Genomic DNA, 27,450 nt, shown 5'->3' on the forward strand with positions numbered 1-27,450 from the left:
TGAATTGTTAAACAATATTGGAATACCATTTATTTAAATATTTTTGAATGTTTTCTACATTTTCAAATATATTGATTTCAATTACAACATAGAATACAGTGTATAATGCTCACTTTATATTTATTTTATTACAAATATTTGCACTGTAAAAAACAAAAGAAATTGTATTTTTCAATTCACCTCATACAACTACTGTAGTGCAATCTCTTTATCATGAAAGTTGAACTTACAAATGTAGAATTATGTAAAAAAAAATAACTGCATTGAAAAATAAAACAATGTAAGACTTTGGAGTCTACAAGTCCACTCAATCCTACGTCAGCCAATTGCTCAGAACAACAAACTTGGTTACAATTTGCAGGAGATAATGCTGCCCACTTCTTGTTTACAATATCACTTGAAAGTGAGAACAGGTGTTTGCATGGCACTGTTGTTGCCGGCGTCGCAAGATATTTATGTGCCAGATGTGCTAAAGATCATATGTCCCTTCATGTTTCAACCACCATTCCACAGGACATGCGTCCATGCTGATGATGGGTTCTGCTCAATAACGATCCAAAGCAGAGTGGACCAACTCCTGTTCATTTTCATCATGAGTCAGATGCCACCAGCAGAAGGCTGATTTTCTTTTTTGGTGGTTTGGGTTCTGTAGTTTCCGCATCGGAGTATTGCTCTTTTAAGATTTCTGAAAGCATTCTCCACACCTCGTCCCTCTCAGATTTTGGAAGGTACTTCCGATTCTTAAACCTTGGGTTGAGTGCTGTAGCTATTTTTAGAAATCTTACACTGGTATCTTCTTTGCGTTTTGTCAAATCTGCTGTGAAAGTGTTCTTAAAATGAACTTGTGCTGGGTCATCATCAGAGACTGCTATTACATGAAATATATGGCAGAATGCGGGTAAAACAGAGCCAACAACATACAGGTGAGTCACATCATACGCGCATTTAACTTACGCGAATTCAACTATACGCGCTCAGCAAAAAAAAAAAAAAAGAAAAATAACAGGATACCTGTAAATAATGCGGGCGATTCTGCTCACCATTCCACTCAATGAGCGTATGCCCTGGAGTTAGCGTGAGATGGGAGACGTGAATCTGCTGTTCCCTCAGTCGGTCTCAGTTCCCGTGTACCTCTCGAAGTGTGAGCATCTCTCCACGCTGAGTGTGATTCTAGTGTTTAAAGATATGTATTTTTCATACAACATGGCCCCAAACACAAGCCAACTCCTTCATCTGGTGCTCAACCGAAGAAACAGCGATCTGTTCCAATGCTGGAGGACAAACTGGCTGTGTTGGACTTACTGAGAGACGGTATGTTGGTCTCCAACGTGGTGCGTAAATATGGCCGCAACGAATCTAGCATCTGTGCCATCAAGGTTCAAGAGAGAGAAATTCATCAAGCCGTGGCATCAAGTGCTCCAATAACTGCTAAGGTGATGAGCCAGGTGTGTGATAAGACTTTCGTGAAGACTGAAAGGGCATTAAACTTATGGCTGGAAGACATGAACCATAAACATGTGCCTATCGATGACAACACGTTGAGAGAAAAGGCTCTTAGCCGCTACGCGCTGTTCAAACCTCCCACTGAAGAGGGACAGCCTTCTGATGAGAAGGAATTCAAAGCCAGCCAAGGTTGGCTTAACAGTTTTAGGAACCGCTTCAACCTCAAAAACGTGCAGACTACTGGTGAAGCTGCATCTGCCAATGAAGAATGATTTAATTTCTGAACACGATCCCTCTATGGAACGAAGCCTCAAAATCACATGTAGTATTATGGACTATTTGAAACCATATCAAGAAATGCTTGAGCAGCTCAAGAGACAACAGCGACAGTTGCCGATCACCACGTTTTTCAAAAAAAAGCAACCAGCAGCAGATGAGCCTACGCAATCAACTTCTCGAGCTGATCCAGAGCCAACCACTTCGTCTGCGACTCGCTCTCTGTCACCCAAGCTCTCCATCACCTCTGTCTCCTGGATTGACATCAAGCTCTGACGACCCCCTGTAAGTACCCCCTGTAATTAAAAATACAGTACTGTAAAATTATATTTTGCATATATACTCTTTATTATGTACTGTACATTACTGTATACATTATACATTTGTACATATTACTGTACAGGGTTGTATACACAAAACCACGTACTGTATACTGTACTTTATGGGCAATTTAAGGGATTTTCAAGGGTAATTTTGACTATACACGATTTTAGCCTTACGTGCTGACTTTAGAACCTAACCCCCGCATAAGATGTGACTCCACTGTACAGTTCTCCCCCAAAGAGTTCAGTCACAAATTTAATTAACGCATTATTTTTTAACAAGCATCATCAGCATGGAAGCATGTCCTCTGGAATGGTGGCCGAAGCATGAAGGGGCATGTGAATGTTTAGCATATCTGGCACATAAATATCTTGCAATGCTGGCTACAAAAGTGCCATGTGAACGCCTGTTTTCTCTTTCAGGTGACATTGTAAATAAGAAGCAGGCAGCAGCATCTCCTGTAAATGTAAACAAACTTGTTTGTCTTAGCGATTGGCTGAACAAGAAGTAGGACTGAGTGGACTTGTAGGCTCTGAAGTTTTACATTGTTTTGGTTTTGAGAGCAGTTATGTAACAAAAAAAATCCACATTTGTAAATTGCACTTTCATGATAAAGAGATTGCACTACAGTGCTTGTATGAGGTGAATTGAAAAATACTATTTCTTCTGTTTATCATTTTTACAGTGCAAATATTTGTAATAAAATAATAATATAAAGTGAGCAATCTACACTTTGTATTCTGTCTTGTAATTGAAATCAATATATTTGAAAATGTAGAAAGCATCCAAAAATATTTTTAAAAATGGTATTCCATTATTGTTTAACAAAGCAATTGATCATGCGATTAATTGCGATTAATTTTTTTTAGTGAATCACTTAACTGCAATTAATTGACGGCCTTAGCTAAAAGCCATAGGGCCCTTAGCTAAGGCTGTAGAGCAGACTCATTAATCTCTCTCTAAGTGGTCTTAGTGCTGCTAGATGGGACAGAACACCACACCCAGGAGGTGGGTGGGTTACACAGTGTGGGAAAATGTGACTGTCCAGAGAACAAAGAAATTCAGCCTTTGGGATTGTGGGATACTTTAGGTGGACTCCCAGAGCACAAGTCCAGTGAGGTTGTGTCTACCCTGCAAAGCAATAGGGCTTGCACCCTGCGTCCCAGCTTGACTAAGGTTCAGATCCTCCACCCCCCGTGAGCTCCTAGGGCCCTGGGTCTGATCCCTGGATTAGTGCAATTTTTGTGTAGAAGAAGGGAGGTTAGGCTTGTGCCTGAGTTCGAACCCTAGGCTTACACTGCAGTGTAGACATGCCCTTATACCGTATGTCTACACTGCAATAAAACACCTGTGGCTGGCTCAGGTGGATCAGCTAACACAGACTCATGAGGTTATAAAATTATATTGTAGATGGTCGGGCTTGTGCTGATACCCAGGCTCTGGGACCCTCCCCCCTCATAGGGTCTCCCCTGATAGGCATCCCTAGGTACTACTATTATAATTAATAATAATAATATAATCTTTATCAGCTAGCACTGGAAAAAGAAAATAAATTAAATGCATCTTTCCACTACATGCATCTGATGAAGCCAGCTGTAGCTCACAAAAGCTTATGCTCAGATAAATTTGTTAGTCTCTAAGGTGCCACAGGTACTCCTTATCTTATTCAGTGTGCATCTCACAAAATCCCTAACACAGCTGGTGCTAAGTGGAACCCTGCTTGGCAGTCTCAGCACAAAAATTAAAGATGGGTATTGAATTTCCTTCTTACCCTTATAGGTGGCGGCTCCAGGTCAGATTTGAAGATCACTGGCAAGGTGACATGAAAAAGTTGGCACCACTACTGCCCAAGCTGTTCCTGTTCTGGGGACAGATAAAGAAATATATTCTTAAGGGCTGTCAAACATTCTTTCACCCTGAACAGTCCAGTATGGTTGCCCCTTGATCATATGACACCTAAAAGATGAAGGCTTAGATCCTATGGCAAAGAACAGAAAGGGACCCTTACCAAGCAAACTCCAGGAGAGTGTGGGGCTGGGAAAGGAATGAGGAGTACTGTTTGTCCAAGGGACTTAAAGTGAAACAAACATAATTTTCTTTAAAATTCAGTGGCCTGCTACTGCAGTCACACTGTGCACTGAAGATCCACTATCATTTTAAGGTCAGAGCAGCTGCAGAACTGCCTCTCCTACCCAAGCATGCATGTGCAGAAATCCCATTATAATCATGAGCGTTAGTGTGCATTGCTATGAAGGCTGAAGAGTGGATTAATTAGTGCAATTGGCTTTGGAAGGACAAAGAAAACTGACATGCCACCAAGATCGATGTTCATTGATCTGATTCTAATTAGTCATTTTAAAAAACTGTCTCTCTTAAAACACTTAAGTACTTCTTTTCTCTTGGCTATTCATGCTATCTCAGCACCAGTTGACTCACATACTCAACCCCAATCCTACCAAAACATCTCATTTTAAAAATCATTTTATGTATTCACTTTTGAGGGTAAGGAATAATGGAAGTTAAACATCTGCGCAAAATTAATACCTCCCTCGGCTTTGTTTTTGTACAGTGCATTGCATAATGGGGCTCCACCCCAGATAGAGATCTCTGGGCATTAGGGAAATATACATATCTGACAACAACAGGAACCTGCTCCTATAGGGAAATTTCTTCCTAAACCCATGAGTTAGGGACTGGCTTATGCATTGGAGCATGGGGGTTTATAGCCTTACTACTTTATCTTATATAATGTAGCCATGTATGTTATAATTTTCCATATAAATGTCTAAACTTTTTTGAATCCAACTAAGCTCCCGGAGATGACTATATCTTGAAGCAATGAGTTCCACAGGTCAATTATTCACTGTGTAAAAAGTATTTCCTTTTATAAATTTTCAAAATTCATTGTCTTTTAATTTAATTAGATATCCTATTTTTGTATTTAATATAAGAAAGGGTAAATAGAGCACCTGATTAACCGTCTGTATAACATTCATTATTTCACATCTATCTATCACATCCCCACTTATTCATCTCCTCTATAAAGCAGTCCCAGTCTTTTCAATCTCTTGTTGAAATGGTCAGCCCCAGTTCTTAGCTTTCTTCCACATTCATTCAAATACTGCTCTACAGAGCCAAGCTGGAAAGATGCTGGCAACAGGCTTCAGGGCCAGAGGAAATAGTCTATCCATTTTAGCTTATTGGGATCATGATTTCTCCCTCTGTATGGGATCTGAGAGCAACCAGAATACAGATTTAGGCAAGTATTGCCATCATACTGCAGTCCAACTTTAGCCTTAAGCTAACTGAACATATCTGTTGTTCTTATAAGAAACAGTAGTGGGTAAAAATCAAGATAATGACTCCAAACCAAATAAAGAGTAGATACTTTTCCTATCTATACAGGAACAAATTTGATGCAGAATCTGCAGCTTTGCCGTGACAAAATTAAACAGTGGAATTTTCTTTTGTAAATTAATGTTGCATTGGTGACTTGTGTGAGGCATTCTGTGCCCCTCATGAACCCTTTCAAAGCAGGTATGCCTAGGAAGAATTAATTACATTATTCTTGCGTTTTTGAACCTGTTTGCTTTGAATGCTTAGCAGAATTGGGATTCTGGCATGGAATCTGTGAAAGATCTCTGATTATTTGGATTCACTTAAGTGATAAAATGAAGATACTTAAGCTTAGTTAGTCATGAGCACACATTCCTGCGCTATATCCAGGGAAAAGCTGACCTGTTTCCTGTGGTGTAGAATAAGATGAAAGAAAGTGATGTATCTCGAGAACAGTCAGAGGTAAAGCTGGTAATAACTGGACTATATAATTAAATTTGGTAATACTGAGTATTTAGTTAAGCTTGGAGTAGCATGTGATGAACTGCAGTATTGTGTTGTATACTTTAAAGGCTGCCTTTCTAAGGTGGCTTCAACATTTTTTTAAATTATTTTTTATTTATTCCCTCCCCCTTCAAATAAAAGTTTAAAATCTGGTAGTACTGATTTTTTTTTCCCTTGAAGGCTGAAATCAGTGAATTACACTAATACTATGCTCAGTAGTCTGGAAATGTAATGAGTTTGCTCTGTGATGCTACTGATCTGTAGCAAAATTTGCCAGTTGGCTGACATGGAATTTATGTCATTGACCTGGAATGAGTTTTGGAGATCTTAACTTGACAGTCCTGCCTGAAACTTCTGTGAAGTAGAGATTCATGGTTTTTTAAACTGTATTTAATGACTCCTGCTTTTACCATACAAAACTTGATCATTTCACTGCTACTTCATCTTTCACCCTCCCCACTCACATCTGTTTGAACATCTGTCATAATTCAGGATTGTAATAATCTCTTTGGGTGGATACTGACTTTGTCCATAACGTCTGGGCAGTACCTAGCACAACGGGGTCCTGACTGTGGCCTCCTTGGCTCTGTTGTCATATAAATTATACTAATGACTCTTTCGGCCAACATTAAAGATAACTTTAGTTACATGACACTGTACAACATATACTGTGTGAGTGTATTGTACATGCCAAGGGGGAGGAAAGGCAGGGCTGTAGCAGGAAGAGCTACAAGAGAATGTCTACACAGCCGACATTAAAGTGCTGCCACGTGGCTGTGTAGTTGCAGCTCCAGTGCTGAGAGAGCGCTCTCCGAGCGCTGTAATAAAAACCACCTCCGCCAGGGGAATAGCTACTAGTGCAGTGCTGGTGCACTGTCTACACTGGCACTTTACAGCACTGAAACTTGCACTGCTCAGGGGCATGTTTTTTCACACCCCTGAGTGAAGAAAGTTTCAGCGCTGTAAGTGGCAGTGTAGACACAGCCTAAGATACAGGTTTCAGAGTAGCAGCCGTTTTAGTCTGTATTTGCAAAAAGAAAAGGAGGACTTGTGGCACCTTAGAGACTAACCAATTTATTTGAGCATAAGCTTTCGTGAGCTACAGCTCACTTCATCAGATGTATTCTGTGGAAAATACAAAAGATGTTCTTATACATACAAACCATGAAAAAATGGATGTTTACCACTACAAAAGGTTTTCTCTCCCCCCACCCCACTCTCCTGCTGGTAATAGCTTATCTAAAGTGATCACTCTCCTTACAATGTGTATGATAATCAAAAGGTGGGCCATTTCCAGCACAAATCCAGGGTTTAACAAGAACGTCGGGGGGGTGGGAGGGGAGGGGGAGAAAAAACAAGGGGAAATAGGCTTGAATAGAGATTGGGAGTGGCTAAGTCATTATGCAAGGTAACCTAAGTTAATTGTATCCAATTTGCAAATGAATTCCAATTCAACAGTCTCTCGCTGGAGTCTGGTTTTGAAGTTTTTCTGTTGTAATATCGCAACTTTCATGTCTGTAATCGCGTGACCAGAGAGATTGAAGTGTTCTCCGACTGGTTTATGAAGGTTATAATTCTTGACATCTGATTTGTGTCCATTTATTCTTTTACGTAGAGACTGTCCAGTTTGGCCAATGTACATGGCAGAGGGGCATTGCTGGCACATGATGGCATACATCACATTGGTGGATGTGCAGGTGAATGAGCCTCTGATAGTGTGGCTGATGTTATTAGGCCCTGTGATTGTGTCCCCTGAATAGATATGTGGGCACAGTTGGCAACGGGCTTTGTTGCAAGGATAGGTTCCTGAGTTAGTGGTTCTGTTGTGTGGTATGTGGTTGCTGGTGAGTATTTGCTTCAGGTTGGGGGGCTGGCTGTAGGCAAGGACTGGCCTGTCTCCCAAGATTTGTGAGAGTATTGGGTCATCCTTCAGGATAGGTTGTAGATCCTTAATAATGCGTTGGAGGGGTTTTAGTTGGGGGCTGAAGGTGACGGCTAGTGGCGTTCTGTTATTTTCTTTGTTAGGCCTGTCCTGTAGTAGGTAACTTCTGGGTACTCTTCTGGCTCTATCAATCTGTTTCTTCACTTCCACAGGTGGGTATTGTAGTTGTAAGAATGCTTGATAGAGATCTTGTAGGTTTTTGTCTCTGTCTGAGGGGTTGGAGCAAATGCGGTTGTATCGCAGAGCTTGGCTGTAGACAATGGATCGTGTGGTGTGGTCAGGGTGAAAGCTGGAGGCATGTAGGTAGGAATAGGGGTCAGTAGGTTTCCGGTATAGGGTGGTGTTTATGTGAAGATACAGCAAGTCTCTTACTTTGCATGCTTCCTTCTGTAGGCTGCTTTTCCTGCAACACCTATGCCCTTCCCCCTCTCAGGTTGTGAAGCCCTGTCCCTGTCTAACCTCAGGGTATTTTTCAAAAGTTTCCTACCCTTGCCAGGATGGTTCAGCTCCATCAGCTTTAGCAGCATAGTGTCAATACATTGCTACTTGTGGCCACTATTTTCAGGTGTGCTCAGAGGAAATGTGGCTAACACCTGCGGTGATGAACTGATGTTAGCAACAGCAAAACATTTTGGGAAAGTGTCCTTGGTGTAAACAAGGCCTAGGCGACACTTGCTTAGCCTTAATTGTGTCTTCCTAAACAGGGCCATTTAAAATTTCCACTAGGGTTGTTTTAATACAATCCCAGCTTTCTACAACTGACCTATTCTTTTTCTAATTTAGCTTTTTGCACATTGTATAGCTGATTAAAATATATACTAAAGACCCGTGTTGGTGTTTAGGTGTCAGATTTAGACACATTGCTACAGTAGACTGTGCAATTTCCCAGCAGTCAAGGACAGATTATATAATGTCTGAGAGCTAAATCCTTTAGTGGGAGGGAAATCAAGCCTTTTGTGTTATAAAACTAAAAACTATTCTTGAATAAGATAAACACTTAATGTAAATTAACCTAGGCAATAGGCTAAATAAAATAGCACCGAAATTTCCTATTCCTTCCCCCAAAAGAACTCCTGGGTTTGTACTTCTACTGGTGAGAGACTGGAATCAATAAACTGTGAGTTCTTCTTAGATATTGAAGAGTCCAGAAAGTTTTAATAATTTGTAATGTCCTAACAATTAATGACTGTCACCAAATGCGATGGACCAGATCCCCAGTTATAAATCGTAAATTGTAACTGGTGTAAATACACCATTGAGGATTGGCCTTCATATCTCAAATTTGTCTCACAGGAACTATTGCTAACAATTTGTTGGGTTGTGGTTAAACAAAAGTTCTTAAACAGTGAGAAGTGTATGTGGATTGCTTCAGTCTCACATAACTGAGAGTTAGTAGACAAGTAGATGGAGGGAGTATACTTTTTATTTTCTCTAAACTTCGGCCCCATTTCTCTCCACTATGTATAAATATTACTTTGTGATGGTTTTTCTAAGGACTGATCTTGCTGTAGGCTTCAACATCAGCAAAATCCTGCATCATCTAGGAGGGATGCATCAAATCAATAGCATTTATAAGAGGACCCTCTGGCCTTTCTGTGGCAGCTCCATGGAGCGAATCCTCTTTACCATGCTCATTAGGACTCAACTATAAAAGCCCTAATGAAAATGAAACATGCATGTCCTACATAACGAGGAAAAGTTCAACTGCTGGAAAAACAAAACAGGTGTGAAATTACAGCATGTGTGTGTGTGAGAGAGAGAGGAGCCTTAGTTTCCCAGGAGAGAATTTGAAAGTGCATGAATATTTCCATTCACAAACTGCATTCAACGTAGGATTTTTTTGGGAGGGGGGTAGGTCACTAGAAGGAAGATAAAGTAATTACAAGTGAAACTACAATTGCTGGCATGAAAAAAGTTTCAGGGAGTAGGTAGGGCAGTAGATTTGTGTCCATGAACTCAACCAGTGTAAGCAGATGCTGTTCTGGTTGTAGTAAGTGTGAATTTTGCCTGCTTAAACTAAGGCTATGTCTACACTACCGCAGTAAGTCGACCTACGCTACACCACTCCAGCTACGTGAATAACGTAGCTGGAGTCGACATACCTTAGGTCGAGTTACTGCGGGGTCTACACTGTGGGGGGTTGACAGGACAAACTCTCCCGTCGACTAACCTTACTCTTCTCGTCAGGGGTAGGGTACAGGGGTCGACTTGAGAGCGATCTGCAGTCGATTTGGTGGGTCTTCACTAGAGCCGCTAAATCGACCGCCAGTGGCTTGATCTGAGAGTGTCGATCCTGGCTGTAGTGTAGACCTGCCCTAAGGCTGACTCTTACCCCTTGTCTTTCCTTTCTGAAGACCTGAATTCATCCTGTTTGAGTCACAAGCAAAAATGAGTGGATGTGGTTTTTCATTTCTGTCCCTCGTGTCCATCTCAAGATCATGGAACAATTCAGGGCAGAGTTGCATGAGGAAGAGAATGCCTGGATCATGTCTGGCTGTGATAGATGATCTCAATTTCTCACTCTCAAGAGAACCTAATTTATTTTTAAAGAGCATTTTAATATAGCATAACAATATTACCACACATCTTGCTCAGGCAAAGAATTTTTCCAATCTATATTCCTTGCCAGACAGAGTGACTGCAAAATGAGTTAGCTACTGTACCTTAACTCTCTGCCTTGGCTGTAGTGACAGGAAGTTAATTAGACAAACTCCAAGGGTGTCTTCCAGACCTCAGTTCACACTACTTGAAAGCAAGAGAATTATCTGTTACGTGGGAGTTAATGCTTTTGGGACTTGCTCAATGAAAAAGAAATAATGGCTGAAGTAGCAAAGACCATGGCCACATTAGAGTTCAAATCAAGTTAAGAAACAGTGTTTAAACTCTGTTCCAGCAAAACCTATTTCCAACAGTCAGGGAAAACGTAGAAAAATCAAGTTAGAAACGTGTTTAAAACACTTGCTAGACCAGAACCATGTTTAAAACAACCTTTCTAACACAGCTGGATTCATCCATGCTATTCCTAAATTCCTCAAGCTAGATGGCACCAGAACTGACTCCATATCCTGATCTTAGCAGCACAGGGGCCAACTTTTGTCGGCGCCAGTGGGTGCTCGTGCCCCCCTGCCCTGGCCCTGCCCCAACTCCGCCCCTCCCTGCCCCTATTGGATCCCTCCCCAAATCCCTGCCCCGGCCCCGCCTCCTCCCCCAAGCGCCCCGCATTCCTCCTCCTCCCTGGCTTTCCGCGCGAAACAGCTCTTTCACGGAGCAAGCGCTGGGAGAGAGTGGGGAGAAGCAGGACCCAGCGGCGCGCTCAGGGGAGGAGGCGGAGCGGAGGCAGAGGTGAGCTGGGGGGGGGGGGGGAGCTGCCAGTGGGTGCAGAGCACCCACCATTTTTAGTCGGCACCTAAGCTTTAGCAGAACTGATGACACTTTTCAATAGCTCACACTGCTCGCACCCTCTTCACATTTGTCAAGCCTTGTTGAGCAGTAACAAATCGTATTGCAATCTGAACCTATGTATATATCAGGCTTCCCCAGGCCACAAAGCAAGATTTTGAAGACTGGGCTTTCCATTTTTATGTATTAATAATGATTTTTGTTGCTCACAAACCTGTTATACACTACTAGTCAGTGAAATCCCTTGACATTCGTGTCTCTAGGGAGATGGCTTTGAGAACTATGTTCCTTTTAAATGTTATCTGTCCCACCCAAGTAGTATTAACATAAGTCAAACTCACTGAGAAATACTCAGATGTTTGAATCTAACATCTGGGCTATGGGTCACATGGCCCTCTGCTCTTGAGTTAACACCTGTATGTAGCCCTTCTGCCAGGTGGAGTCCACAGCAACAAGGGCCGGGTTCAATTCCAAGGCATTCCCCTTAACCATAAGGCTATGTCTACACTACTGCGGTAAGTCGACTTATGCTATGCACTCCAGCTATGTGAATAATGTAGCTGGAGTCGACGTACCTTAGGTGGAGTTACCGTGGGGTCTACATCCCAGGGGGGTCAATGGGAGAAAATCTCCCATCGACTTACCTTTCCAGTACTCTACTCTCGGCGAGAAGAGTACTGGAGAGTGATCTGCAGTCGATTTGGCAGGTCTTTACTAGACCCACTAAATTGACTGCCGGTGGATCGATCTCAGAGCGTTGATCCCTGCCATAGTGTAGACTTGCCCTTAGAAACAGAATCATCCTCAGCATCCCCCCAGTAATCTGGGAAAACTGAACACTATACTGGAGTGCCTTTTGAGAGGCAATATTTTCCCACTCGCAAGCACTTAGTGATTGCTCTGTGCTATTGCCTCTTCATTGTCTTTCAGTGCAACACTGACCCCGCACCAGATCTAAGGGTTATCCCCACCCTGCTCGTCAGTGATTTCAGCTCTAGTAATCGCTGAACAGAAACAAGGACTCAGCTGAGTCCAATCAGCTCTGTCTTTAAACACTGGAGATGGGAGGGACAAAAAGTGTCTGGAACTTGTTATTTAGGAACAACTATTCCCATCATTTTCACTGGGATTTACCACCCCTACTCCCTGCTTAGCAAGTAAGGTTCAGTTTAGGGTGATATCCTCAGTCAAGGCAGACTAAGTACAGTTCTGCTGCCCTTTACTCATACAATGAGGATAACATTTCATTACCCTGCACTCAAGGGAATAGTAACCAAAAACCAGCCAAAACTGTTCACTTTGGCAAAGCAGCTTTGTCTGCCGACCATCTAGGCAGAGTAAGTGTATCTATGCACATATGGTCTGTTCCTGAAGTCTCTTCCCCCTGGAGGATCACTAGATGTCAGGGGAGAACTCATTCAGACCCTGCTTACATCCATGATACTACTAGATCCAGAAATGTCAGACACTGATATTTATCAAATAGTAAGAAGGGACAAGGTTGTTGCATCAAGTTCCAATAGCTTCAAGCTCAGATAGCTCTGCTGTTATTCATGATGAACAAGTGTCAAAAGATTAGGGTAAGTATCCAAAGTTTGGATGCATCCTTACAGTCTACATAGATCTTGTTTCTGCCTAAAGGAGACTCAGTGAAAGAAATTACATTAACCTCAGGAAGTCAGGTACATAGATTCATGGCTCCAGATGAAGAGATTACTTTGCTACCTCTGATACGTTTGCAAGGAGCCCAATCAGTGTCTGCCTGACACAAAGAGACTGTGCACTCTGAGAAGAATTGGGCTGAGGGATATTATGTGTCCTATGCTTTATGGATTATTTGTATTGTGCTAGTGTTTAGGAACCTCAAACAGGGATTAGAGTCCCATTATATTAAACACTGTAAAAACAGATACCACAAAGATGGTCCGTGCCCCTGAGAACTAATCTTTGGCCTCCCCCATGCAGTATCTGGCTGCAGTAGGGAATGGGAAAGTAGGAAAGTATTAGTGAACAGTGCATACGCTTAGACTGAATAATCACATAATCTGCAACCTTTGTCCTTCCTTACCCTATCACTCCAATTCTATTTGTTATCCTCACTCAACACATCATCATGTCTAAATTTAGACTGCAAACTCCTGCCTTTTTATTTGTTCTTTGACATGCACATGATAGTTTGGGCCCATGAAGATAATAATGATCATGTTAAAATATTAAACAAGGTAAATATCTTCCAACAAAAACAACCAACCAATCCCTGGTGCTAAATTCTGCATCTCACAATAATCAGATCATCAAGATGACCCTGGTTGACACACACACACACACACACACAACTCCAGAACATATTGCTGATGGAATATGAAAGTAGGTACAATATATCGTGCTGTGATTATCTGGATTTGCAGATCACCAAAGAGACATACACACTAACCTAACAGGCTTCTTGTATCCATCTGACCCTGAATTTTACATAAGCCCTTTCTACTCTAAAAGAAAAAAAAGTTATTTGTTTAAAACACTATTAAAGATTTATAAACAATACAGCACATTAGTTTATACACATTGAGTAGTAAGGATATATACAGCTTAATGGGACTATTCACTTCTGTTTCCCCTCTGGGCTAAATGGACCTGACTGTCAGTTTCAAATGCTAAGCAACTCTTCCTTGTAGGCTTGTAAACTTCAAGCTTAAAATGAGGAAGCTAGAGCATATAATAAAGAAAGAATCCAAAGCCCTCTAAACACTGTTCTGCTTCTTCTCCTCTTTAGAGAGAGCAGATGCAGGGACAAAGTTTAGCATGGTGTACTCCCCAAAATAAAAAAGTTTGCAGTCTCACACTCTGCAGGCACTGAATGCCACAGGCATACTGCACACTTCTGTGTCTATAAGGAGAGGTGGGGGAGGGAGCTCCTTCACAGTTCAGCAGACAAGGCTGGCAGCTATTTGGATTTGATGAGGAATTTCAAGTGGAAACCATCTGAGTGTGTGTGCGCGCGCCTGTGTGAAGCTAAACTATATTTAAAGAGAACAAATGACTTATTATAGTGCTTCCACAAGGTCTTATTTGAAAGGGGCATAAGTAAGCCTCATTTTTCTTATCATTATAACCTTAAAAGGGATACATGCTCTTTTTTAATCCTCTTCCAAAAAGTGGTTTGTGCTAATTAGTGGCCAAACCCATGAGAGCAACAATATGCATAAACTCGCAAGATACACTGTAAATAGCTTTGATGTTAACCAAAAAAACCACCACATTATGTTGTGCTATTCTAGTATCTTTCAGTCGCCTTCTTCCTCAAGCCCTGCTGCAGAGCAGACTTCCTTACAGGAAGAATTCAAATGGATATCAGAGTTAGTCACTGACAAGTCTCTTCTGACTGAAAACCTAGAGGTAGCCTCCACCTGCAGCACAAAACCATTCCGTGTGATCCATCATTACATTCCACTCAGTTTCCAACCCACTAAGATGATGTGGCCACTTAAACCAAGAACTGGCCAAACATGTGTGAAAATTCCAACCCAGGAATTGCTGAGAGAGATTATTGGTCATAACAGAAGGGTTGGCAAGGCTCATCTCACCTCACTGAATTTTGCTCAAAGAGAGGGCCAACACAAGGCCTTTTGCACCACCTAAATGCTGACTTAGAGCTGTTTGAGGAGCTGACGTGGAGAGCCAGGATGGAGCAGTTGCTCAAGGGTGTCTCTCAGTGCTCTCATTGCATTGTGGAATGCTCCTCCACTGGCCTCACATAGGCTAGTATACAGGAGAACAATTAAAAAGAGGCCAGGGAAGGGCCATCCATACTTATGCAAAGCTGTGGCCCGCACACACTACACAAGTGCATGGGTTGGGGGAGAGGCTGTATAAAGTCAGGGGAGGAGACCCCCGGACATCAGTTAGAGGATGCATTTAATAGATCATATCCTTCCTTCTCAGCATTTTGCCCACAGAGACCAAATTACCTGGTCTGTATGGGAGTGGAGTACATTTCGTAGCTTGAACAGTCAGGAATGTGTCACTCTGCCGAAAAAAAAAAAAAAAAAAGTCCTATAGAACTGAAATCCAGATATTGTTCTACATCCATAATGTTCTTCCATGCAAATGTTTGCTTGGGGACCGTCACATTTGAGATCTGTAAAAATATGTGGTATTCAGCTAAATACCATTCCCCAAAAAGGAAGAATAATTCTGTTCCTATCATTATGCGTAGAGGTTGCAATAGGCATATTTTATGATAGAAAAATATAAGTTTCACATGAACTAGCCAGTGCCATGATGGAAGAAACCAATGTAATGTTCAGATTTTTGCCTCCAGATTTACAATCAAGACTTGAAAACAACCAAAGAGAGTCTTCCCCACAAAGAATACACTCTGAATTTTACCCTAGTGCATGCTGGGGCACTGTATTAGTAGCTGAGTCCGAGTATCCTCATAGCATACATAAGCAGTGAAGACATGATCATTAAAATTCATAGTTATTCTCCTCACTCAAGCCTCAGAGCTTGATTTAAGGAGCTCACCATCACCTAGGACATAAACATACTGTACTTAAAATGCTCATCTTTGGCAAACCATGCTCCCCTTTGGGAGTCCATTAGCCCCAACATGAATCTGGTCTAAAAAGCTATTTGGAGCGTTCAGAAAATTCTTTAGATTCCCAACTACGCAGTTCAGCCCCTAAAACATTTGCATTTAGTTCCTTGTCTGAGCTTTGCAACACTGGACAGTAGAAATTTGATCCTTAGTATTGAACGTAATCACTGTTGTTTTGTTGCTGTTTTTAATCTTCTTTTTACAAAAGTAGCATTGTGGATCCATTTGTCAGGTGCCTCAATATGGTGTCCTATTCAGCATTTGCACACATCATGCAGGATGACGCTGCAAAGTATACCCACAGCTACCATCTGGTAATACAGTCTCCCTGGCTCACCATGGATGAGAAGAGAGTTCTATCATGTTCCTGAGTTTGTTTTTCACATGTTCTTCTGTCCGCCCAGCTAATGGTGTCAAAACAATTCTCTTCCTACAGGCATGTTTTCCTGTTGTGTAACTTACTTCCAAGAGGATCCACCCTTGAATATGAAGTTAGAGATCATGTCAGTGAATTCAGTAGCAATTATGACACAGCATTCAATAGGAAACAGGGAAATGGAAAGCTGCTTTACTAAGAAGTAACTAGTAGTGATCATTCTATTGGCAACTTTTGGTCAGAGGAAAAACAAGCAAATTGCCATCCTTACAAGAGACAAGGCGGGTGAGGTAGTATCTTTTATTGGACCAACTTCTGTTGGTGAGAGAGACAAGCTTTCGAGCTTACACAGAGCTCTTCTTCTGAGAAGTGGAATTTCCATTTCCACTTCTTCGGAGAAGAGCTCTGCGTAAGCTCAAAAGCTTGTCTCTCTCACCAACAGAAGTTGGTCCAATAAAAGATATTACCTCACCCGCCTTGTCTCTCTAATATCCTGGGACCAACATGGAGGCAACAACACTGCAAACATTCTTAGAAGTCTCAGTCCAACTGCTTTGTCAACCAGCATGAGAGATCTCTGAAAGGAAAGTTTGGTCCAGCCATCCCAACTGGTTCATTTTATTTTGAAAACTCACTCTGTTAGCATAGACAAATGTAGATTAATCATTTTAATTGTCAAGTCATGTCCTCAAGCTATTTGCATTCTAGTTTCCACTTGTGCCAGATCCTGTACCCTTCTGGGATATTCAAAGGCTAGGTATGTTAATATCCAACCCCCACCCTCAAAGCAGCTTTTACAATAGAAGCTAGACTTGAGCAATTAAGACCTATAGACCCTCCTCTCACTTCCTTGTTCAAAGCCATTGTGGAGATGCAGCTGAAACCAATTACATTCAATTGAGCCCAAATGGCCCATAAGTCATGAGGAAACTTCTTTTCCTGTGGGGCAGTTAACTACAGAGCCTTCCTTTAAATTCCAGAATCCAAGTAGATTCAATCTGTTTAGTTATCATACAGAAATTTAAAATGAAATAAAATGTGTAGGGTTAAAAATGTATCAAGTCATAGGGAGGAATATGAAAGAGCACAATCAGTTACTTGCATTGTGAAGAACATCATTTATATTACATTCTTACATTAGTGTATCATATTCAGTCATGGCAATCTTTTCTTAAGCCTTGATAAGAAAACAAGCTTTATCCAATATTACCAACATACACAAAGGCAGAAATTGCTAGCATCAAAAATGCAGAATTGATTGTTGATATCTGGATAACATCAGGATCTGAAGAGGGAAAATAACTAAGGCGTGTTGCTTTACTGTTCATTTGTTCCAATTTTTTCCCCAAGCTATTTGTAAATGTAGTTTCATGTTGGAACTTTTCATTTATGCTGCATTTAGGATCAATGTAGTCACTGTATGATCACAAGACATAAGACTCAAAACGCTGGCAAATAAGACTGGATCTGAATAATCATTAAGCTAACCTATCCCTTAATACATCTTTATGCAGGCTGTATGCTTTTTAATTATTATATTCACTCCCGATGAGCAGAGTGTCAGTCCAAGGCCTGTGCCACACTTAAGTCCCATTTACTCCTTATTTTGAGGTGTTAAATGGGACTTCGGTGCTGTACAGGCTTTGTGCTGAGCTTCTGCATAGGGATGAATTTCACCCTAAGAGCTTTGAGAATGACTGGAAGCCAAGAACTTTGGGGCTGCAAGGTTTTGGGGTTTTTTAACTTTATGGTTTTTTTTTTTTAAATAAGAACTTTGATTTAAAATATCCTGCATGATCCTGTATCTTTGGCATCACAATAAGGACTCATGAGAATTATTTGAATCTCTTATGACAATAAAATATACTTTGTAATTACCAACTAATTCTTGATAAAAAGCAAACTGTGGAATAATTACCTGAAGTCTATCATCTCAAACACATGCCACCAAGAAAATAATTGCAAAATTAAATTAAACACCAATTGCATTTTAAAAAACTATTCAGAGAACTCACACTTAACATGGTCCACTCTGAAACATGCCTCTGTTAGGATGGCATTCTGCAGGGGGTTCCATATGTCTCTCTCAACCACATTCATTCAAATGTGTTCACTTTACATGTTACAGAAAGGGTTTTTTTTTTTTGTTTGTGTTTTTTCCCCTTAAATGTGAGCTCTGCAAATTCACCCTGGGATTTATGAACCAAGTTGGATTCATCCTCAGTAATAAAGGTCTGCAGGCCAAATTCAACACTTGGTTACACTTGTGTTATCCCACTCCCAATACTGCACTTCTCCCAGCCTCTGCTCCTTGAATTGATGGAGGCTGGGAAAAGTGCAGCATTGATTTTTTTTCCATTCTGGAGTAGGGGTGCCAACCCTCCTTGATTGGCCAGGAGTCTCACGGAATCAGCCTCAATTTCCCGGTTGCTATTGAAAGCAATCTGGGAGATTTTAATAGGCCAAAAAGTCCAGTCGATGGCACAGTGGGGCTAAGGCAGGCTCCCTACCTTCCCTGGCTCTGCCCGTGGCTCCCAAGAGCGGCGGGCATATCTGGCTCCAAGGAGCAGGGGGTCTCTGTGCTCTGCCCCCACCCCAAGCACCAAACTCCACAGCTCCCATTGGCCAGGAACAGTGGGGGTGGTGACTACAGGCGGCTCCATGCGCTGCCCCTGCCTGGCTTCCCCTGAGCCTAGGAGCCGCAGGGACATGCCTCCGCTTCTGGGAGCTGCGCCAGGTAAGCACTGCCTGGCCAGAGCCCATACCCCACACTTCCTCCTGCACACCAACCCACAGCCCTGAGCCCCCTCCTGCCCCCAAACTTCCTCTCAGAGCCCACACCCCAAATGCCCTCCTGCACCCCAACCCCTGCCCCAGTCCTGAGCCCCCTCCTGCATCCAAACTCCCTCCTGGAGCCTGCACCCTGAACCCCCTCCTGCACCCCAGCCCAGAGCCTCCTCCCACACTCCAAACCCCTCACCCCAGTGAAAGTAAGTGAGAGTGGGGGAGAGCAAGCAATGGAGGAAAGAGGAAGGGGCGGGGCTTTGGAGAAGGGGCGGGGCATGAGTGTGGCCTCAGGGCAAGGGCAGGGCATGGGTGTTTGGGTTTGACAACCCTGTTCTGGAAAGGTGTAGATTAAATGTGTGCTGGACTAATAAAATTTTCTAAAGATACTAAGTTGGTGAGGCAGGCTCATTGCATGCACATGCACATTCCAGATAGGGTTACCATACATCGCCTCTTTCTTGATCCTCTACCCTCCGTCCAGGAGGATTTCTCAATTAAGAGGCAATGTCCGGGTTTTTTGCGGAGCAAATGGTGCTGTTCAAAAAGAGCCCCGATTGGTCTGCTTCCTGACTGGTCCGGCCCTTCCTCTGCATCTGATTGGTCCATCACAGCTGCCAGCTCCCACCCAACCAGGCCCCAGCTCCCAGCCCTGGAGACAGGAAGAACCTCGCAAGGAGGCACTGATTGACGGTTGTCCCTGCGTCCCAGGTCTGCACCAGCAAACTGTACCCCGCCCTCCAGCACCGCCTAAATACCCTCCCCAGCACACTCACCCCTCCAGCACCCCCTGAACTGTACCCCACCTCCCCCTTCCCCCTCTGACAGTGTCCTCTTTTTGGTAACTTGAAACATGGTAACCCTAATTTCAGGAGGATATTAAACTGAAAAAAAAAGTAACAACTACCCATTCTCCTAGACCACCTCCTTTTCAAATGAGCCCTTTTCCCACTTTTGTTGGCCAGATGGATACAGCCCTCCTACACTGGGTTTGTCACGACTAGGGGCTTCTCTACACTTTCGGGCACACCTCTGTTTATACCCTGAAGTTCAAACTGCATGCAGCATAGCTGTAGCCTAGGAAAAGTGCTTAAGGTTAAAGTAAAACATGTTACTCTGCATCTAGGCTAATGAGAAGGAGGAGGTAATCTGGGATTAGCTAATATTTGTTAGCTAACCCTGATGTAACTTTGACCACTTATCCTAGTGTAGGCAAACCTACTGATATTCAGGATTGCACTCCAGAGAAGGTGGACAATGAAGTTTTAAAATCCTGAAAATTGTGCAAGTCTGAAGATTTTAAATGGACAATACAATTCATAATTTTTAAGGGTGTTTGACAACAATTGTCAAAACTGTCAACAGGTATTTTAGAGAGTCTCCTTTATTTTCCTGTTTCTTATTCAAAAGTGGGTGGGGAATTTCTTGGACTATTTTAGTCATTTTGGGACAAGAACTAAAACTGAGGGGGAAGGAGACTGAAACATTTATCTGGCAAAGGTATGTATCTGTTTATAAAAATATCGGTATTGAGTTAAAATAGGTACTAGAATACAGTAGGCCTCAAATATATATACAGGATGCACTGCATCTCAGATGATGGGGGGGGAAGGGAGAAATCTCTCTGTACTCTGATTCCCCACGATCAGGCAGCAGAGAAGTAAAATTGTCTGAGAAATCAAGCGTGCTGTAATCACCCTTCTGGTCGATAAAAGTTATCTGAGGACAGATTCATCCCTGCGGCTGTTACATTGACTCCCTCAGCTTCACAGCACTGAAAGTGGCACGAATTAAATTCAGAACAGTAGACTATATTCTTGCTCTATAAAAGAAAATGCATCAGCATTATTTAGTCATTGCCATTTAAGGGGTAAGAAGTTCAACATACCATTCAAGCTGCAAGATTTAGCTTTCGTTTATGGAGCTGGCTGACATCAATCTCAAGTCTGCCTAGATCTGTTTTGTTGTGTGTATGTGTGGGAGGGGGGTGATCACGGCTGCAATAACTCTGAGATGCTGGCCTCAGGCACTGGCTCCCTGCAGGTGCTGCCACAATGCCCTCTGTTGCCCAGTGCAGCTGCCTCACTGCTGCTTTTCAAAAGCACTTTCTTGCTGAGCAAGAGCCCTGGCCTCCATTTTGAGACGAGGACTTGGAAACTGAGATGGGATTTCTGGGGATTAACAGGGAGTTGTAGGAGTTTCAATTCTCTTCCCACAATTCCCCAGAGATTTCAGAAAATGCCACTGCTTCAGCAAACTGTGCCAGGAACTGTGAGATAAGTACCCAGAATGCAATGCCACTGCACTGGTGAAGCAGAGTGCCAGTGTGGATGCAAAGCAAATCTGCATTCAAAACAGCATGGCTAATGTGGACGGACTGATATTTACTGCTGATGCTATCCGATTAGTTCAGTTATTAATTGTTCAACACATAGCTGATGTTACCTTAAAAAAGAATTAACACTAATTTAACTCTATACATGCTGCTAACTGAGAGGTTCCTGGAAGAAAGGAAACTACACAGAGGTAAGGAGGAAAATGGAACAAAGAGGAAGGGGAATGTTCCCTTTGGAAGGGAATGTTAGGAAAGTGTTTGATGCTAAAGCCAGATGTCTTGAGGACACAAATCTCTTGTTTTAAACTCAAACCAGGCTTGTATTAATTCTGGTTTAATCCATGAAGTTATCACTACTGACTGGTTACAGAAAATTACATTTTCAAAAGAACAGAATTTTCTCCATCGTGGATGATGCTGTTATGGGGACTAACCTCCGAGTATCGTTTTAGTATTGGCCCTGAAGCAGCAGAGACAAGAGGAGATAGTCACCTTGTGCAATTTACAAGGGGCAATAGCAGATACAGCTACTTTTTGCTTTCTAATTACTTTACTGTGTAATTCATCCTAACACAGCAATTAGTGATAAAGCTCAAAACACTCATGCATTATCCTGACAACATTTAATTATGACATTAGATACAGTATACTTCATGAGATATGCATCTTAGTGAGTAATAAGATATTTGCACACAAGGGCCATATACTGTAAATGACAGTGCAATAAAAGTAAAGGAACACCAGGAATTTCTCAGGCTGCCATAAAAATGATCCAGATACTGAAAGAACACAATACTGACTCTTCCAACACTGGAAAACTGAGAAGTCTTAAAAAAATAGGTCCTGATGTTTGTTATACAAATTGACTTCCTGATTTTAAAATATTAAGATAAAGTTCAGTTCTTAGGCAGGTATTCACGGGCATGACATGAACAATTTAAAGGTATTTCAGCTCTAATTTCTTTGTGTGTCATTGTGCTGTTTCCAATTCTAGATATTTGAGTGTGACAAAATAGGAAAGTGACATTTTTGCTCTGATTATCTGTGACATGTGTCTCCTACTTCTGATTTACATAGGCCCTATTCATAAGACATGATTAATAGCCAACTAGTACTGTCAAAAAGCACATAAATCTGGACATCTATGTAACTGACACACTGCTCGTCTCACAGACACATGCAGCTCTGTCTTATACATCTGATCCCAAATGTGCGTATGCTGGAGCTGATTATGCAATACAGCTGCTGACTGGGACAATCTGGAGGTTAGGTTACTGATGGCACACTATTAGATGGTGCAGGAAGCAGTGTCCTTCCCAGCCTGTCTGAGACAGGCATGATTAAGTGTTAAATACCTTCTAAATTAACACGCACCACCACAGATGAGCCCTTAGTAACTTAGCAGGATAGGAAACCAGCTCCCCAGTTTACTGTATTCTCATTTACAACTACCTTCTTGAACAGAACTGGGAAGCTTCTTAAAAGCAATACCATAGACAGGTCTATTCACTATGGCCTGATGCAGCAAAGCACTTAAGCCCATGCTTAATTTACATCGATGGGGCTTAACTTGCTTGAAATTTATGCACTGTGCCACACGAAATTCTTCTCCCATTTTCATCATTCACAAGAGGCATGAGTTTTTACCTCAAACACAGAACATGGGTAGATGTGTGCACTACTCCACTTGGAATATTCAAATGGCATTGAATTAAATGGCAAAAAAAAAGTTTGTTAATGCAGAGTTAAGACTGCCTGGTGATAGTTTGTGCCCTTCCAGAATCTTGAATTCAGCAAAACTGGAGCAACTTGGAAGAGATGTGAGGAGATCTGGCAATGAGTTTGAGGAGCATCATAGATCTCCGATTACAATATGAGGAGATCTCAGATATAAAGACACCTCGAAGGTCAATCTCAAAACAAGCAAAATAAACCATTAAAACCTAGGAACTCATTGCACTAGACAGACCCAGATGGAGAGGTCTGTCCCATGAGTCTGTGTCTGCTTTTGAGGAGTGGCATGTGAGGTCTCTGCAGGAGAAGAGAGCATGTTATAAGGCCAGTGCCTCAAGCCCTCCCCCCAACAATGACTCCACTTGAAAGACATGCAACTGCATTTGCAAATCCAGCATTGGATTTGCTTCCCATGTGTGAAGCCATAAAAACAAATAAACCCAGAGCCAGGGGTGAAAGTAACTTAAAGGACTTACCGGTACGCCAGAGTCCTGAGCTGGGGGGCAGGGTCTTGACCGGAAGGTGCGTGGCCTCAATCGGAAGAGGTTCTCAATCTCAAATCAAGGTTTAAAGGGCCCAGGCTCGATTTAAAGGGCCCAGGGCTCCAGCTGCGGTAGCTGGGAGCCCCAGGCCCTTTAAATCACCGTGGGAGCTACCAGCTGCAGAGGTGGCTGGGAGCCCCGGAGCTCATGGCTACCGCAATGGAGCCGTGGACCATTTAAATCACCACCGGAACCCCGCCGCCACTACCCCAGGGCTCCCGCAGCAGGGCTTGGGCTGCGATTTAAAGGGCCTGGTGCTCCGGCCACTGCCGGGAGCCCCAAGCCCTTTAAATTGCCGGCCTGGGGAAGCTGGTCTGGTACAGCGCACCAGCTCTTGCCGGTATGCCGTACTGGCCCATACCAGCTTACTTTCACCTCTGCCCAGAGCTCAAGTCAACACTAGAAAGGAAGAGAAGAGATTCTAGTTCTCACCTGTGTGCAGCTGATATACTACTCTAGCTAGATAGAAATAAAAATAAAATAATAATAATAATAATAAAAAAAGACCTAGGCTGTGACCATCTCTGCACTACAAAGTTTGATCAACACCAGTTGCATTAGCATACAGCCAACAACTTTTGTGTATTGCTTAGATGCATGCAGATTTGGGTGCTGGCATCAGCACTGCACATACTCACAAGTAGTTATGTTGATGGAAAATGCGGTCTACCATGGGTAGGTATCCAAGTGTGCCCTGTGCTGCCAGCAGGTTCAATGTCTTGCAGGACATTTTCATGCTGCTTTATGGGATACCAGCAATTCACCCAGGGATGTCCCACATATACCACTTTTCAGTCTGTGCAATTTCTCTGGGGGAAGCATTGACCTCAGAGCCATATTCTAATGCCCATTGCACAGTTCGCCTGTATTTGCACAACTTGAATGAATACTATTACAACTGGGCGTGTGAGGAGGAAGAAGAGATGTTCAAGCATGATAACTGGATGCTGATCGACAAAACAGATAAAATGCCAGATTGCTGCAGGCATTCATGGAGCAGCTCCACACGGTGGAACGCCACTTCTATGTCTGAGAAACGAGTATTGATTGGTGAAATTGCACTGTAATGAAGGTGAGGGATGACGAACAGTGGCTACAGAACTTTTGGATGCAAAAGGCCACATTCCTGGATCTGTGTGTTGAGCTCACTCAGCACTCCAGCATGGGGACACCAGAATGAGGGCTGCATTGGCAGTAAAGAAGCAAATGGCAATCATGCTCTGGAAGCGTGCATCACCAGATTGCTATCAGTCAGTGGCTAATCAGTCTGGAGTTTGAAAATCCAGTGGGGAACACTGCATCCAAGTGTATAAGGCCATTAAGCATATCCTGTTCCACAGGACTGAGACTCTCAGCAACGTGCAGGAAATAGTAGATGGATTTACTGCAGTGGGGTTCCCAAACTACAGTGGGGGTGATAGACAGGCTGAATGTCCCTATTCTGGCACCATCCCACCTTGCCCGTGAGTACATAAACCAAAAGGGGTAACCTTCCATCCTTATGCAAGCCCTGTTGGATCACCGTGAAACTTCACTGATATTAATGTGGGTTGGTCAGGGAATGCGTATGGCGCTTTCGTCTTTACGAACAGAGGACTCTTCCAAAAACTGCATGCAGGGACATTCTTCTGACAGGTACATTACCATTAGCAATGTTGAAATGTCAGGAGTAAGGCTGGGTCCCCCAGAATATTGCTTGCTTGTGAAACTATACACCTGCCACCTCGACAGCACTAGAGAAAGATTAAACTACTTGCTCAGCAGGCGTATGAGGACTGTTGAATGTGTTTTTGATAAAGGGTTGCTGGTGGTGTTTATAGATCAGACTGGATCTCAGCAAGGCAAACATCTCCATCATTAGAGCTGCATATTTTGTATTGCATAATATCTGTGAAGGGGGAAAGGCTATAGGCAGGGTGGAGGGGTGAGGAGGACTGGCTTTCTGCTGAGTGTGAACAGCCAGACACAAGGGCTATCATTACAGCCTCTCTGCCCCCACTTTCGATCTGACCAAGGAATACTGGCAGAACCCCCCCACTCCTTAATCCTGGGAGAAGGTCATCATCCACACACCCATGGGTAAAGTTAGCTGTAGATGCTCTACACTACTACCTATGGGTCAGATGTTCTGGCTGGTGACTGACCATGCATCCCTAGGATGGCTACAGTCCATGAAAGACCACAACTCCTGAATCATGTGGTGGTACTTGTCTCTGCACTTATACTGCTTTGAAGTATTACATAAAACCAGCAGAGATCATAAAAATGCAGACTTCTTGTCATGAGACCAGGGGAGGGACCTGTCATCACAACTCTTCCCAGCAACTCTGGAGCTGAGGGGGTGGGTGTGTGATAGGGTTTGCAGACTCCACCACACTAAACCAGAGCAAGACACGGAGCAGTACTTGGCCAGAGAGATCCCACCCCGCAACAGCTGCAGCGCATGTCCTAGATGGCAGGACAGTTTAAGAAGGGCATTGGTAGCCCAGTGAGAGGGGAAAAGGAGTTACAGGCTGCACCAGGAAGGGAGGTGGATGCCTGGAACTGTGGGCAGTGACTGACGCCTTGGTAAGGCCATTCTGGGAGCAGTGATGCATAGCCCCCCACAACCCACTTTGAAGCTGAGAAGACAGGAGATGCCTCAAAGAATGGTACTTTGTCGACTAAAACTGACCACGCCCCAAATGGGGGCGGCCCAGCCTCCAGTGACCTGGGAGGGCAGGGGGGAGTGTAAATTGGGGTGTACCAATGAGTGGTTTGGAAAGTGTAACACTCCTTTAGGGCTCTGGGTCAGGACCTGGTGGAATGGGTGGGTCTGTGTCCCCATCCTGTAATCCCTCTCCCCTCTGTTGTGACAGAACCCCAACGAGGGAAGAGGGGACACACAGGTGAGTCTGACGCCTGCTTGTACAACCCAGACAGTCCCCTTCCAGCGCAACCAGACTATAAAGAACTGTTAAGCCACTGCCTGACCACTAGACCAGCTGGCTATCGGACTGACCTGCTACAGAGCATTTGAGACCTGGTGTGATGATCTGAGCCCTCATTTGAGCTCTATCCATATGTGGGGAAATTTTTTTGCCAGAATGTGTCAAGTTCAAGAAAAGCTGTTTTCCCCCCTGGCGCTATAGCTCAGGAATGCCTTGGTCAAATGGCTCCACATTTTGGATCACTGACCACACCCCAGACCCCCATGAGGCACACCAAATTTCAAGGCACTCTGACTAACCACACAGATTTTAGCGCACTTAGAACATTTGAGCTTTAAAGAAAGCTTGTTTTAAGCCTAACAGAATAATTCTCAAACGTGCTTTTCAGGAACTGTATCGCTAAATACTTTGCATGCATTATTTTGTCCCCCATGCAGCCTAATGAAAAACTGTTTCTAAGTAAAAGTTTATTTTTCTCAGTTGAAAGAGCAAGGTTCAACAACTGAATTCCATGAGCCTTACACCTATTTTCACTACTACATAAAAACAAACTGATTTTAGTGATAAACTTAATATTAAGAGAGTTTTGAAAGTAAAAGTTACATATGTTCTTCAATGGAATCAAGGCACATTCCATTATTTATTTAGTATGAACAGTTTTATTATAAAGAAATGGGCATACCCCTGTTCTGTATATTTTTGTAATACCTGGGGGTTAATCTTTTAGTGTTTATGAGACTAACAGTACTCACAGCAGCTTGTGTGGGTAGAAGCTGTTCTCATTTGCTCAGGCAGGATTGCCAATGCACCTCATTCCTGACCAGCATTCCCCGATACATAATCTTTAGACTTCTGATTTAAAAAAAAAAAACAGCAATTTTTTTTTTTTTTACACTACACACAGTTCATAATTTTTAAAGGAGAC

At 42.9% G+C, this 27,450-nt stretch overlaps 2 long non-coding RNA genes across 2 annotated transcripts in view; both read right to left on the reverse strand.

The window, feature by feature from the left end:
• The window catches only part of LOC141981497 (uncharacterized), a 77,581-nt gene that overhangs the window by 11,523 nt on the left and 38,608 nt on the right, over positions 1 to 27,450 (reverse strand). The gene's annotated exons all lie outside the window — the stretch shown is intronic.
• LOC141981498 (uncharacterized) lies at positions 1,942 to 27,372 on the reverse strand. Its single transcript, XR_012637799.1, has 3 exons — positions 27,278 to 27,372; positions 3,815 to 3,906; positions 1,942 to 2,015 (listed from the first exon to the last, which is right to left on the reverse strand). It is a non-coding gene; the product is annotated as an uncharacterized LOC141981498 (long non-coding RNA).

This window comes from Natator depressus, chromosome 2 (assembly GCF_965152275.1).
Source record: "Natator depressus isolate rNatDep1 chromosome 2, rNatDep2.hap1, whole genome shotgun sequence".
Taxonomy (NCBI): domain Eukaryota; kingdom Metazoa; phylum Chordata; order Testudines; family Cheloniidae; genus Natator; species Natator depressus.